The 14,940-nt window shown below is 36.6% G+C and overlaps 1 protein-coding gene across 5 annotated transcripts in view; it reads right to left on the bottom strand.

The window, feature by feature from the left end:
* Nucleotides 1–14,940, bottom strand: part of MARCHF1 (membrane associated ring-CH-type finger 1) — a 223,406-nt gene that overhangs the window by 182,482 nt on the left and 25,984 nt on the right. For 3 of the 5 annotated variants that reach the window (XM_068187158.1, XM_068187163.1, XM_068187162.1), the window contains exon 1: nucleotides 12,963–13,024. The exons of 1 other annotated variant lie outside the window; for it this stretch is intronic. The gene's annotated coding sequence lies outside the window, so the exon portion shown is untranslated. Of the gene's footprint in view, nucleotides 1–12,962; nucleotides 13,025–14,940 lie in introns of those variants that run through there. One more of the 5 variants, XM_068187161.1, reaches the window with a different exon arrangement.

Below are 14,940 nucleotides of genomic sequence, written 5' to 3'. Positions count from 1 at the left end.
CTGTCCACTCTTGCTGCTTGAGCAGCACAAGCTATGCTTTCCTGGTACTATTCCTGCACACCTGCCAGTCATACCTAAAACCCCCTACAGTGTGGCCATCCTACTTTGAAGGTACATCATCAATTTTCCAGAAGAAATGAGCATGAGTAGTAAATGGTCAAATATTTTAAGCCATTCACAATTCATTCACAGCACCCTAACCATCCTGAAACCACATTGTAGATGTTCTATGTCCTGAATTTTCAAAATCATTTTTCTTCAAAGCTTTTGTGTTACAGGAACACAAATCATAAGGCAGTAATAACTCCTACCTCAAGCCCAGATCAGAGGTTCACTCAACCAACAACATTTGGCAAACTTTACTGAGGTTTCCATTGTGCCAGCAACATTGCCAGCACACCCAGCACTATCAGCTTATGTTCCATTGTGCTATGCTCTGATTTCTTAATAGCAAAGATTAGTACTGGGTCCTCTGAGTTTAAAAAAACAAGTTAACATGTGTACTCCATCTCGGTACTGGGGGAGGAGGGGCTGTCAATATGTGTAACACACAGTATAGATAAAAGTTGCTGGGTTTAGAGGCATGACAGCAACAGTAAACTCAAAATTTTATCTCATAAATTTTCATTACTGACCAAGATGTCTCTTAACACTTGAGAAATGGGAAAATTTTTCAGACACATTTTGTTTAAGCTCTTAAACAACCCATTATTTTCACTGGCTGGTATTGTCCTTTGGAAAAAGAATATCAAACATCCCTTTAAAACATAGGTTCTCTTGAAGAAGTTTATCTTGGCAATACACAAACAAGGAGGTTTTAAGTTACTCTGAAAAGGATGACTGTAAAAATTCCATCACAATAACATTGTTCAATTACTAAAATATTTACTCTCATATAGTGTTTTTCCTTCCAGAGGCTAAAAACTATCAGTTTTGTTAGTCAGTGAAATCAAAATAAAATCCTATATGCCAAGATAATTTCTTGTGTCTTCTCAATACCTTACCTACAAATAAAATAAAACTATTATGGACCAGCAATTGAATTCATTTCCCTCAGTGAAAAAATTAAACTATTTGATCCAGAGAATCAAAATTGAAAGTGATAGTGTTGCTGTAAACATTTATACTGCTGCTATTTCCCTTCTGCAAGTGTATATAGTGTCTCATTATAAAACTAATATGAATGAAACCACACACAAACTTCATTACCTTCAAAACACCTGGATAATTTAGCTCTAGTTTTCAGTGCAAATTTAGGCGATTGCATATATCAGGGCTTAGTGTGATTTGTTTTCGTTATTGTAATCTTGAAATTAGTTGACTGGCCCTCCAAATAAAAGACAACAAAGCTCAACAATGAAAAATCAGCCAAACATGTATTTCAGTTAATCTAAAAGTACACCAGCATTCAGTCTCCCATCAATTTCAGAAACATTGTAATTTATTTCCAAAGAAGTCATAAATAGTATCCTTATCAGAAAAGCCATTTATAACACTCTGAAGGCTTTAAGGTTTTATGGACACAGACTCACAAAAGGAAGATGGAACAGGAATTTACTTCCATACAATGCTAACTATATTAAATGCCAGGTTTTCCTAGGAAGCCAAGTGATAAGTAGAGCATGCTTGGAAAAATTTCTCACCTCAGTTCAACGACTTGAAAATTGAAGAGCTTTGAATATACTTCTCCAAATTAATTTATAGACACATACAGAATGTGCCTCATAGTAACCAATATTCAACTCACACTGGAATGTCTTTAAAAGACAAACCACTCTGTTTTTTGAAACAAGCATCTCTGCCAAGTGAAATTGTCATTAAATTGATGGCTTGATACATAGATGAAAACAAGATCCAAATTGTAACCATCTTGAAAAAGTCATCTGTTTGAACCTTATCCCAAAGGCCATCTGGATTTGCATATGTAATTATTATTTTAGAATGGCAATCTTGGTAATCATAGTTTATGCAGAAGAATTCATAGGTATTTAATATTCTCACAGGAAAAAATAATTTTTTTAATGTATAATGGCCCTCTGGATGAAATTTAGAAAAATCAAACATTCCTCAAATATACCACTTTTTACAGTATAAAAATTCATCACTTTCACTATTAAAAAAAATTACATGACACAACACTCTTCCAGCTTATTTTGCATTGCTTTGCTCCTAAAACAGATCTTTAGATATGCTCCCTGAAATACACTACAGACTTTTTGTATCTTCTGTTTGTATCTTCTTTTATCATCACTTCTGTTATCAAAAAGTCTCTGTTACTTGAATCCTTGAGATTAAAAGGGCAGATAAATATCCAGGTTTTTTTCCTTACAGAACAGAATCACAGAATATGCTGGGTTGAAAGGGACCCATCAGGATGATTGAGTCCAACTCCCGGCCTACACAGGACACCCCAAGGATCACAGCATGAGCCTGAGGGTGTTATCAAGATTAACTAGCTAGAACAAAAGCAAAATTTTGATTCCTGTCTTTCAAAGGCATTCATAAATATTTCAAAAAGCAGAAAATTTAAGAATGTAAGTCGCCTAATTTGAAAAGAAACAGCCTCAATTTCAAGTGATTTCTGCTCTTGGGATAGACTTACATATATGTTTTTTCAATACACCTGAGGATCTAGACAATCAGTAATTAACAGCCCACACTTCCGATTTGCAACTTCAGTCATTTCCCTGGCATTATTACTCAATGCAACATTTACTAATATTAATTTACTCTATTTAAATTATACTAATATTACAACTGAACTTGCATCAGTTTAAATCACATGTGCCATGGAAATTAAAAAACACTATTATGCACATTCCTACTTTCTTAATCTTTATTAGAGCTTCCAACTTTGCAATGCTTTAAATACAATATTCATTTCATGAGGATATATAGAAAATATACAAATGGAATTTATCAGATACCAAAATTTGAAACAGCACATTTTTCAGAATTTAAAAATGGCAGATGCTGCCAGTTGCAGGACCCTCAAAAGAACAAAATTCATGACTGGAATGCAGGCTCACTTCTTCCCCCTATTCTTATTGATGAAAATAACTGATTAACTTGCAGTATGTATGCTCAGATTCAGTTTCTATTAATTAAGCAAACTTTCACAAGGACTTCTATCAAAAATTTTTGTATAACAGTGTAGAGATTTTCAAAAAACAAAATATCTGCAACAAATTGCAAGCCACTGCCCTAACAAATATTGTGTGCATTATAAAATTTACACATCAGTTCATCACATCCAACTTATCTCTTTATTTAAAAACTATCACACTTAAATTTAGAAGGCTATAAAATGTTCTCTGAAAACTATCATTTTTCATTTTATAACATTAAAAGAAAAATTTCCTGATTTAACTTTTTGTAGCTTTATTTGCTTCCATAGAACATCCAGACAGGTATGCTAATTGCTGAGCTATCTATAGCTGTTTTTAAAGACAAGTCCAAGTCTACTCTTAGAATTTTAAGCCTGCGGTAAGAAAGCATCTAGTTTAGAAACAGTAATAAAACTTACAAATGCTAACTGGGTTTCACATATAGTTTCAATAATAGAGATTACAAAACTGTGCAAGGTGATAAACACATATTGGTTTCTTACTGTACCCTGCCACTGAATTCTATACAAGACATTCTATAGAGCTAAAAGAGACAGGCACAACAGTCAAGTGAAACCAGACACAAAGAAAGACTATTTCCAAGGAGTGGGAACACCTGTGGATATAAGGAACTGTCAAGCAAAATAGGACCAGACAGCCCAGCAACTTCAAGTCACTCGACTGCTTCCAGTGCTATAAACAAACCATATTTATCTTGGATCTGATGTCATTACTATTTTGATTCTAGCTACTGAACTGTATAGCAATAGAGTTAATATTTTTAGCATGTGCAGTTAAAATGGCAGAAGAATCAGCTGCTCCACTGACTGAATGCTCAGAAAAATAGGTTCAGAAGAGTAGCTGTTCTCAATTATAGGTCAGTAGTTTGAAAGTTTACCAGCATCTTTCTGCACCACAGTTCCTCTAGAGAATGCTCAGCATGAACTTTTCAGCAGTTTTCCCCAGAGGCAGTAGTGCCAAAAATAAAAACCAGGGATTTCTCTCAGCTGCCTAAGCATGTAATATTCATTTGAGATCTTAAATATTTCCATCTACACATTCTCTGGAGATAACTCCACCATCTTCCATGACAGCACTACCCAATTCCTCAGGCTGTCTCATCTTTCATCACCTTTCTTTCTTCCTCTGCAAATACTCTCACTAAACTCTACTGCTTCTGTCTTTTTAAGTCTATCCTCCTTTGTCATTCTTTCTGCTAAAATACTCAACCCTCTGTCAGCCTGTACTGAAAAAGACATTTTCCACCTGGTTTGCTTTCTCTGTTTCATCCAAAACTCCTCCCTTCAGCTTCTTCCCCAGCTGTATTTTTTAGTTTTTCATTTGCTTGCCTTGCCTGCCATCCACTTTCCACACTCAGCCCAAGGAGATAACAAACATGTTTCTGTGGTATAATCCTGTTACATTTTTCTCTCTGCACAACATCCCTAAAGTGTACTTTAAAATGAGGCTCCAAAGGCTTCTAGTTGCTCCTACCTCCATGGGGAAGACTAGCATGTCAGCCAACTTACTGATTTGATTTGGATGTGTCAAAAACATCTCTAAAGCCATATTCCTCAGAATCTTCTCACATGATTAAAAAAAATCACATTAATTAGGAGTAAAACATTAATAAATTATTGGAACATTTTCAGTCCAAAAATAGTCCCTCCAGTTTTCAATTCATTTTAGATACTGGGTTTTTTTTTTTTCTTTTAACACCTTTTACTCCAATTTTAATGGCAAAAACAATACGTTACAGTTACTTTGGGCTGTTTCCAAGTAACAAAATAATTCTAGACAAAATGTCATTACACTAAAGAATTTGTGGCTTACAGTTGTAAGTCTTCTCAATGAGTCTATGCATATCCTAACACTACTCTGTGGCACTCACAAATTGCAGTACATACAGCTGAAAGGCTGCTAGATTAATACTGGTGCTACCTGTCCCTGCCTGCCAAGAACAAACAAACAGAAAGGATGCCATTTATAGTTCCTAGGAATATTGTCTAAAACCAATATTCCAATAGATCTGAAGCCTCTGAAAAGTCACTAGAATCTTCCACAAATACTTTATTTTCTCCTAGTGACTGCAACAGGGGATTTGTGACATTTTGAGGCAACAGCAATGCCCATGAAGAACAGCAGGAGACTGGACAGGAAAGAGTTCCAGCAGCTGAATATATGGAGCTAGCTACAGAATCCATCTCAACACGTTCAGAGATGAATAACAGGGCTGATGGAGTAATCAAGGCTACAAGCACCTATTCCACAGGACCTTTGTTACCTCAGAAAGAACAAGTTCTTTGAATAAAGTTTATCAGTGGAAAAGAAAGGAAATTGAAACCTAAGACATGTTTGATACTACTGAAAAGAGAGACAGACCTGTAGCATTTGTATTTTCTATTAAAAAAAAAAAAGCCAAAGCTTTCCATTGTTAATGGCTGCCCAGATAGGAAGATGGAGTAATAGATTAAAGTTTTTTTTTCATTTTTTACCAACATCTTACACACAGACATCCAGAAAGTAAAATTGGAAAGTGTCTTCTCAATCCCTCCACACAATACTTTTATTCTTAAGAGAATATTTGCTTACCTACAAAGGAATACTTAGAGAGTTGCAACTTCTAAGTCTGCATGTATTTGTTTAATAGCTAAACCAGACAGTTCGTACTAGTAAGTTAAAACAGGCCAGCCAATTCCTGTGAACACTTCAGTCAGTTGAACAGAACAGCTGATTGCAGTGGTCTCATAAACCACTTTATTAATACAAACCACTCCGCAAACAGGCTGTAAGAATTCCATTGAGCTGACTCTCACACATGACAAATTCCAAGAAACCAGGAAAAAAACCAAACCAAAAAACCTTTTAGTATGTAGATACCGACATGTAGAAAACAGATATCTATATATGTAGATACACATATAATTATCAATCTAGATATGATATAGATATGTAGGTATATATAGACAAACAATTCTTTTGCCACTGTTATCATTAAGCAGCATCCTGAAACACTTGGCATTTTCTGTTCCAGAGAATTTACTACCTTTCAAGTAGAGCTTCAATAGGGGCAGACACTGATGTCTCTCAAGTAGGCATAAAAACTGGACAACTCAGCTTAAAAGATCTGAACTGAAATAAGCATCATGCTGGTTTATCAAAGTCACTAACCCATGTAGATTTATTGAGCCCTCGTGCTCCATTATGGGCTGACACGTCATTGTGCCAAGTTTTATCTATGTACACAACTGTGTGTGTAGTTGATTTGTGCAGTCACATGTGCCTGACTTTTGCTGCTTTATTACTGAACACAGCAAGAACACTGTTCTACCATACACACAACAGCTGTGAAGCACTCTAACTTTATTTAGACAAACATTTCACACTAGTCATGGAACAGAGGCTCCTGACAGCAAACTCTAACCTGTGTTATTTATCATGCCAAGAAATCAGGAGTAATTCATGCCTAGTTGTGACTGAATTTCATACCTGAGTGTATGTGAATTGTGTAAAGCAGAATAAAGCAACTGTATGGAGACGGGAATCCCACCAGTCATCCCTAACTACTGGAAGTAACTTGGAATAGACAAGCACCACCAGTCTAGGCTAGGAATGCCAACCAAAAAGCACAGAAAACTACAAACATAGCAAAAGCAAAGCAGCAGAACAGCTACTTTATTGTGTCCAGGGGAACCTCTATGATAAAGCTACTCTTCCATGTAATTACTTGGTCCTGTTCTAGGAAATGCAACAGTTAACAGAATGACAAAACAACTCCTTCTAAGCAGCCCTTCAAGGCTAAATACAGTGGAGAAAATCACACTGCTCTTTGTTTTTGTTGCAAATCTGACAAGTAGTAGCAGTTAACCTCTTCCTTGCCAGACAGCTGAGAGTTCATAGAACTATGGCAGGGAGGCTTCCTAACGCTATCCAAAAAGGACACACAAAATTTGCCTGGAAGAGCACCTGCTCTGGCCTCTCATGTTGAACATGAGGCTGCACTTGGGCCCTCCAGAAATACCTGCCACTCTCAGTATGTCTGTGATTCATCAGCTATGAGGGCTGTCCCAAGCAGCTTCTGCTACCCACCTAACTACCAATATCCACAGTGTTCATAGTTCTTGTGCCTCTTCCCTCTCCCTCCTTCCACTTGAGGGAATCAGACATTCGATTTTCCTCCCAGAGATGCAGAAAAGAGTCAGAATAACTCATCTACATATAAAGAGCTGAAAGACAGGCTCTTCCCAGACCTTAGGTTTAGATCTAAGTGCCTGCTCTAAACTAATTTTTGAATGAGACTGCCCATCAACATAAGTTCTGCCGAAAGACAAATTCTAAATTAAATACCAAAGCTAGTTATATGAATTCTCCTAACCCACTAATACTTAAAGGTTCTGAAAAATATTACTGCTTTATCTGCTGAAAACTATACACCAGCTTGAAACCAACTTGAAATCTAATTTACAAATATACCAGAAGGCCTCTAATTTTAGTCTTTAAGAAGCATTTAGAAATCAATTGCTAAGAATTTCTTTCACCTACAACAGCATTTCCAAAATACAAAGCCACGGACATTGCAAGAAAAAGCTAATCAAACTTTGAGATGTATCAAACACTTGGATACTGAAAAAGCTGACTACAAAGGGTGTGGGGATTTTTTTACTCACACAGTAGGTCTTTCCAGCAGTTTCTGGAGCTTCAGATGTTCTCTATAAATTATTCCTTCCTTCAACTGGGAAACAGCTTCTTTGTGGAAAGCAGTATGACCAAATAAACAAAATAAATTGGAACAGGACTGAACAGAACAAAAAAATGCTGAACATAGATTTGGTGGCAAACAACAACTAGTCAACACAGTTATACCCTTAAAAAGCATATTTTCAATGAAAGTTCATTGACCTCTAAAAATATCCTATTTTGTATTAAGTAGTGGATAACAATAAGTCATCATACCAAGAGAATTTTCCTCTGTTCTGAACTATCACGTACTGGTAACAAGTACAGCAGGTTTCCCATTCAAAAATACAAGGTAAATTAGAAGAATAAGCTCTTCATGTCTCTGTGTTCTCCTTCTGAAACATTAGGTAATCAGACATCAATTTACTCTTCCACAGCTCCATGCATTGATTATATGAACTAAATATATTGCCTGCAGAGAGCTTCATGTTAGATTATATTAAAGGGCAAGAGTGCATTATTTCACCTCCTTGGTTTGTTCTATCCACAGAACAGTTTTAAAGAGTCTCTCTAAACTCTGAGGGAATCGCCATCTGTAACAAAAATATAAAATTACTCTTTGGCAGAAAGCACTGCCATCTTCCCCAGCTCTAAGCCTCCTTTCAGTAGCAAAGTAATCAAAGAGACTAGTGGGGTTTTTTACTTAAACATGACCAAGAATCAGGCAAGGTACCTCCATGCACATAATGCACAGAACTATTCCCAGATATTATTGGATTCTTGAGAATATGAAAGTGTGATTTTCAAGACAATTGAAATAGACAAATACACCTCAGGTCAAGTTTCCAGCAAACTTTGGGAAAGGACAGACAGCTTGCTACTATTGATGCACCCTAATGCATTATCTTACTCTCCACTCCATCACCCACCCAAATTTTACTATCTTTATGTTCTTCATCTTTAAACATTGACAGGGAATATGTGAGGGGGAGGGAAAAGAAAGGAAAAAGGCAAATAAAAAAAACCCTGAAATGTTCACAAAATTAATAAATTTGTTTATTGCAGCATAAAAAGAAAAAATATTAAAGAGGCTTTGATCTTTTCCTTGGACAGTATATAGAGGATCAACTATAACTGCATTATTTTATAACAGATTGTTTCAGAAGAGATGTTCATATGGGGCAGGGCTGAAGCACCCTACAGCCATTCATGCAGAAGCACTTTGTTCCCAAAAGGTAAAATCAATATACTATTTAGCAGAAAGCTCTACAGAAATAGGGGTAAAAGAGAGACTTTCATGCAGCATGGTATAGTGTCAAATATAAACTTTATCTTCCCCAAAATGCAGCTTTTTTTTTTTCTCTGCTTAGAAGACACCATCAAGTGCAGAAAGGCAGAGGACTTCCATTTGATTCCCACTGTATTAGCATTGCCAAGAGATTTGAATGCCTTAGAGTATAAAGATCAGTTTTCAATGGTATTTTGGAATTGAACGAAGAAGTCGAACCTCATGAATACTGCGACCAAAAAGAAACCCTAAAGAAGTCATTCAAAAAGGATGGGAATTGGATACAGTCTAATTTGCCTGTTACATACTTTACAAGTGCTTTTTCCAGACTGGAATTTTCAGCAACTTTTAACCAAAGCCAAAAAGAAGACTTATCTAACCAGAAACTACATTACAACATCAAAATTATGAGTCACTCATAGAATAAAGAAAAAACAAATATACAATGGAAAAAAAAATGGATGCTTGAAATAACATAGACAATTTAAAAAAAAAGCTGGATGGACCAGTCTTTAGTCTTCTTTTTTCCTCCTTTGAAGTAAATAAACTAGTTCCATAAATACCAGATTATATTTTTTTCCATTTCACACAGCTTCAATTGTAACTTAACAAAAAGTGCAATACTTTCGCTCAAATTCTTACTTGAATTCATTTACGTACTGCAGCTCTCAAGTACACTCCAGGCTGAACTGTAGAAAAGTCAGTGCATTCAGCAGCAGAACAGCTTCTGAAAAATCCTACCTATGTTTACACATTACAACTTCATATCCTCCCGTCACCCAAATTAAGGATCATATTCCCTTTCCTCCATAACTTTGAGTCACTTACTGTAGAGTTAGTTTAAGATCTTCAGATCTGACAGGACTGGTTTAAAGCATACTCATTTAGGGAAAGGCTTAAAGAGCTAGGATTGTTCCTGGTGAAAAGCCTTAGGGATTTAATCCATCTACAAACATGATGCTGGGAACTAAAGAAGACAGGCAGGCTCTTGCCAGTGGTGCCCAGTCACAAGTCAACAGACAAACTGAAATACAGCAAAATCCAGGCTGGTTGCGGAGTCTCTGTCCTTGGGGATACTCAAAACATAAAGGGCACATGGTTTATAAGTTTTCTACTTGAGTCCACACCCTACATGTAATCTATGATTAAAAACAAATTCAAAATTACCCCAAAGTGTACTTTTAATTGGGAGAAAAGTACCCCTACTTTGTTTTACTCAGGAAGGTATTCCAGAATTCAACTCAACCAAGCCCTAATTTCCCTGGTTATATCATAAAGCATTATGAATGCTATGTTACTAATCACAGCAACAACAGTAACTTCCCCCAGACATATCTTGGATACAGAAATCCCATCTCTTCCTGGTAGAGTTCCCGGCCTCTAGATAATCCACCTAAAATACACCTTGTCACCCCTAAAGCAGCTGTGAATCATCTTCAAAGGAGCAGGAGAGCTGCTACATATCTGGAGAAATTAATGAAGTGCTTTTGAGGGAAAGGACTATGATTTCCCAACTGGCAAAAATGCATTTCACTTTTCTATTAAAGCAAATGGCTCACAGAATAATGTGAAACTCAGGTATTACATCAGTATTTTCTAACAGTATATACAAGTAAGTTCAGGAGTTTGGAATTGGGAAGGTAAATGGGCATCTTCCATTGACATGAACATCAGCCTTCAACTTCTTTTGCAATCCCAAAGACAGATAACTTTCTTCAAAGCCCTACCCTTTTTCCACATCTGGTGGAATCATCCTGGTAAATACAGGAGTATACTTATTTCATTATGCTTTGAATGACTTCATGCTTCACATTGCCTAATGCTGTGAAAAACACATGCAAAACAGGTCCAGGTATTCAAAGTGCAACATCAAGATTTTGGGAAACTGTACCTTGATACAATTACCTGGGAGGCAGAGGCAAAAAAAAAAAAATATATAAGTCAGACAACTGTGTTATGAGTTCTAATAACAGGAAATCCAAACTATTCCAAAATCAAGGTTGCTACAAATTAACAATACTGCAGACTTGCATATATAGCGTTAGATGCGTATGAAAATGAAGTCTGTCTGAATGCCAAGACACAACAGAAATGTTGCAAGCAAAGATTAGTCATATGTTTGACAACTCTGTATTCAAATAGTGCTCTTCACAGAAAATTACAGCAGGCCTTGGCACAAGTGCTCAGAAAGCTAGGAAGTGTGAAAAGAGTCATTGAAATGTTTCCCAACAGACAAAGTACGAACAAGAAAGAATCTTCTTTACAGAAAACCCTACAATATATTGAGCATAAAGAAAAAAGTAATTTCCACACAGGAAAAACATTTGGTACATTTACTGAACAAAAGATGTATGGTTCATAACTAAAGGCACCAAATAACTTTTAATGAATAAAAGAAAATAACTCCATTCTGAGGAACAAACCCAGAAGAAAGTGGAATAAAACCTAATACTATCTGTGAAAAGCCAATAAAATGTTAGGGAAAGGAAATAAGAGTGTGAGGAAACAAGCTTGGACTATGTCACTTTACAGACTGCAAGGCAGAAACTGAAGACAGAAGGAGAAAGAAAAAATATAAAGTGCAGTAGTTTTCACTTCTGAAAGCATGGAAGAAAAGAAATAAGTAGAGAACAAACAAGGAAAAAAAAACTAACTAGACCTCACAGGTGTCTTTGCAGATTTTCTTTGTCACAAGGTTGTGGGGGTTTTTTTCCTTCCCCTCCCAATTTGGGTGTTTAAAGAAAAGACAGTGGCAATACAGGAAAACACCTAAAGATTGTGACAAGCTTCCAGAAAACAGAGTTTACATCCGATTTACAAGATTCTGGAAAAGCTGCTAGTTTGAGTCAAAATTAAGTATAATTTTGTACATACATAAACAAAAATACACAGAATCATTATTTCTTACATGCATTTCTGCTAAATTCTGAAATCTCAGATTCAGCAGTCATTTAGCAAACAGACCAGAAAGAGATTTACTCAGTAATTTAGGAAGCATATGCAAGGGAGGCATGAAAGTTTCTGATCACTTACCAAGCATTTGAAGCATGATTACAGTATTCACTGACCAACCATTCAAAAATCAAATGATATCTAAAGTGAATTGCATACATATACAGCAACTTAATGCTGTTGCTACAATGTGATAATTTGTAGCTTTAGGAAGACATTTCTAATTTAAAAATAAGGTGGGGAGAAAGAAGCTCTCAACCTTTCAGTGAGGTGTCACAGCAATCAACAGCCTCAACAGCAGATGTTCCTCAAGCTTGTGCTCAAGTGGGGTGACGTCAAAGCCAACATGTGCTCTTCCCACCCATTTGTTCCATGACAGCAATGAAAGAACACATCAGGCCAATCATAACTTAGTGTTGAGATTCTAAACCATTTTAAAGAAAAGCAAAATACCCCCAGGGACAGTAAACCTTACATATTACAGCTATGTAACTGAAAATTAAAATGAGCATTTTATCTCAGAGTGCAAAATACCCTCAAGTTAACTAAAAATAGCAGCACTGTATTCAACAGATTCCCATGAACGTATATAACAGCAAATAATGAAACATTGAGACACTTATGCATAACATTTTGGCTGAAAATTTTCCCAGCACTTCCCACTTAGTTAAGCTTCTCCTACAAAAATCTTGTAGACTATATTAAATAACTACCAGTATTAATTCTGCTCATGAATTCCACTCATTACATAGCACTTACACTAATCAAGTCTTTGCAGAATTTTCAGCTATATATTAGAAACAGAAATCCAGTGAGCATCAAAATTATCTTCATTTAGGAAAATGCCCATCAATTTTAAACCGTCGCCGTGTTGCAGTTAAGATGGCCACAACACACAGAGCATCACCATACAACTTCAGAAAACTTTAAGCATTCACCCAAACAGAGTAACACCACACCTCATCTGAAGGCTTCAGGTAAGCCCATAGAGAGTAACACCAGGCCACTTCAAAAGGCTGCAAGCATCTGCCCTTCTTGTTCTTTAGGCCAACCTTTTATACCCCTCACCTGACATGCACTGCACCTGTGTGTCCCTTTGGTGGTTGGTCAGTGCACCTGGGCACTCCATGGCCCATTGCTGTCAATGCTGCTCACCTGCTTTTCACAGCTGTAGCCCACCGGGGATGAGGCTCGGCCGCAGCCCCACTCCCAGTTAGCACAAACTGTGTGCCTGCACCTCTGTGCTTTTATTGATTTCTGGTACTTCTGAAAAAAAATACCTCTCTTGGTGCTTTGAGTAAGAATCTCCAAGAGGCTGGAGAGAAGAAAAAAATCCACTGAAAAAACTCTGTCTGAACTACTAAGAGAATGAACCAGTCTCTGCTTTAGGAACCATAATTACAAAAAGGGAATGAGGTGAATAAACACAAACTATAAATGACAAAGTGTTGAAATATACAATAGCCAATTCTCCGAATAAAGAAATACCATCTCTCTACTGATCGAATTTTTTGTTATACTTGTTATTTCAAAGACCAGCTAAGTCATTAAATACATACAATACTACTGCATAAGTGACACAGAACTTACAGAAGGAAGAATACTTATATACAGCTTAAGAAAAACACTGAAAAATTTCAGACAATATCTTCTGGTATATAAAGATAATCAAAAAGAAAAAAAACAGCATGTAAAACAAAAAGTAGCACTTAAAAGAGCATACCCAAAACTTAGTTGATTTTTCAATTGATTAGCTCAAAATAAATGTAACATTTAGAAAATGAAATCTTGCGGGTATTTTACTGTAACCATCTTATCTTATTCTATTGTTTTTTCCTACTGGGAATCAGCAAAACAAGTGCTATCTCTCGTTATTTTATCCAGGTATACATTGAATCTATTCAGATAAAGTCTAGGTATTTTGCAGAAACGCTTTTACCTCTGTAGAAGCTGGACAAAATGAATATAAGTAATGCAACAGAATTATTCTAAACACGGAGATCTGCCAATGCTCAGGTAACAAATGAGAAATATATCCAAAAATCTTTGTCCCAGGGGAATGTTACATTGTTGTCAGGTTTTCACAACCCTCTTTTTCCTCCTACTAGTATCCATATTGCAATTATTCAGCCCTTTCCTCATCATTCAGTATCTACCAAAAGAGTAAGTACTGAGAACTTTTAAATTCTAACCATAGGATTACAAATGAAAGCCAAGTGACATTTAAAACTTTAAGTCACCATTTGCTTTGTAACAGACTGCATTCTAGCAGCAACACAAATTACAGTCTGCAGGACTCAACCATCAATTTCCCCACAGTCTCTTCAACTGTTGGCCCTGTGAGCACAAGATGAGCAGTATCCTAGAACCATCTCTTCCCTGGTGACCAGTGACAGGACATGAAGAAATTGAATAAAGCACCATCACGGTAACTTCTGACTGGATATTAGGAGAAGGTTCTTCACTGAGAGGGTGATCGATCACTGTAACAGGATCTCCAGGGAACCAAGCCTGGTAGAGCTCAAGAAGCTCTACCATAAAGATATCATAGTCATATGGTTTAGTTTTAGACAATCCTGTGAGGAGCTGGGAGTTCAACATGATGGTCCTTATGAGTCTCTTCCAATTTGAGATATTGTATGACACCATAATTCTCTATTTAACACCTTCATAATGGCCTGGATGATGCAAAGAATGCACCTCATCAGGTTCACTGGTGATTGAGGGAAGAGGTTCACACACCAGGGTAAAAGGCTGTGCTTTAGAGAGATCAAAACTGACTTGAAAAATGGGCTGCCAAACCTCGAGAAAAAACAGCAAAAAACAATGCACAATACTGTAACTGTGACAGAAAAGCCCCACACAACAGTCCAGCATGAGAGCTAACAGAAGAAATCAGCTCCACACAAGAGGACA

The sequence above is a fragment of the Anomalospiza imberbis genome, chromosome 4 (genome assembly GCF_031753505.1).
Source record: "Anomalospiza imberbis isolate Cuckoo-Finch-1a 21T00152 chromosome 4, ASM3175350v1, whole genome shotgun sequence".
NCBI lineage: Eukaryota > Metazoa > Chordata > Aves > Passeriformes > Viduidae > Anomalospiza > Anomalospiza imberbis.
Note: the sequence above shows the minus strand (reverse complement) of the source record. Positions and strands in the feature narration are given on the sequence as shown.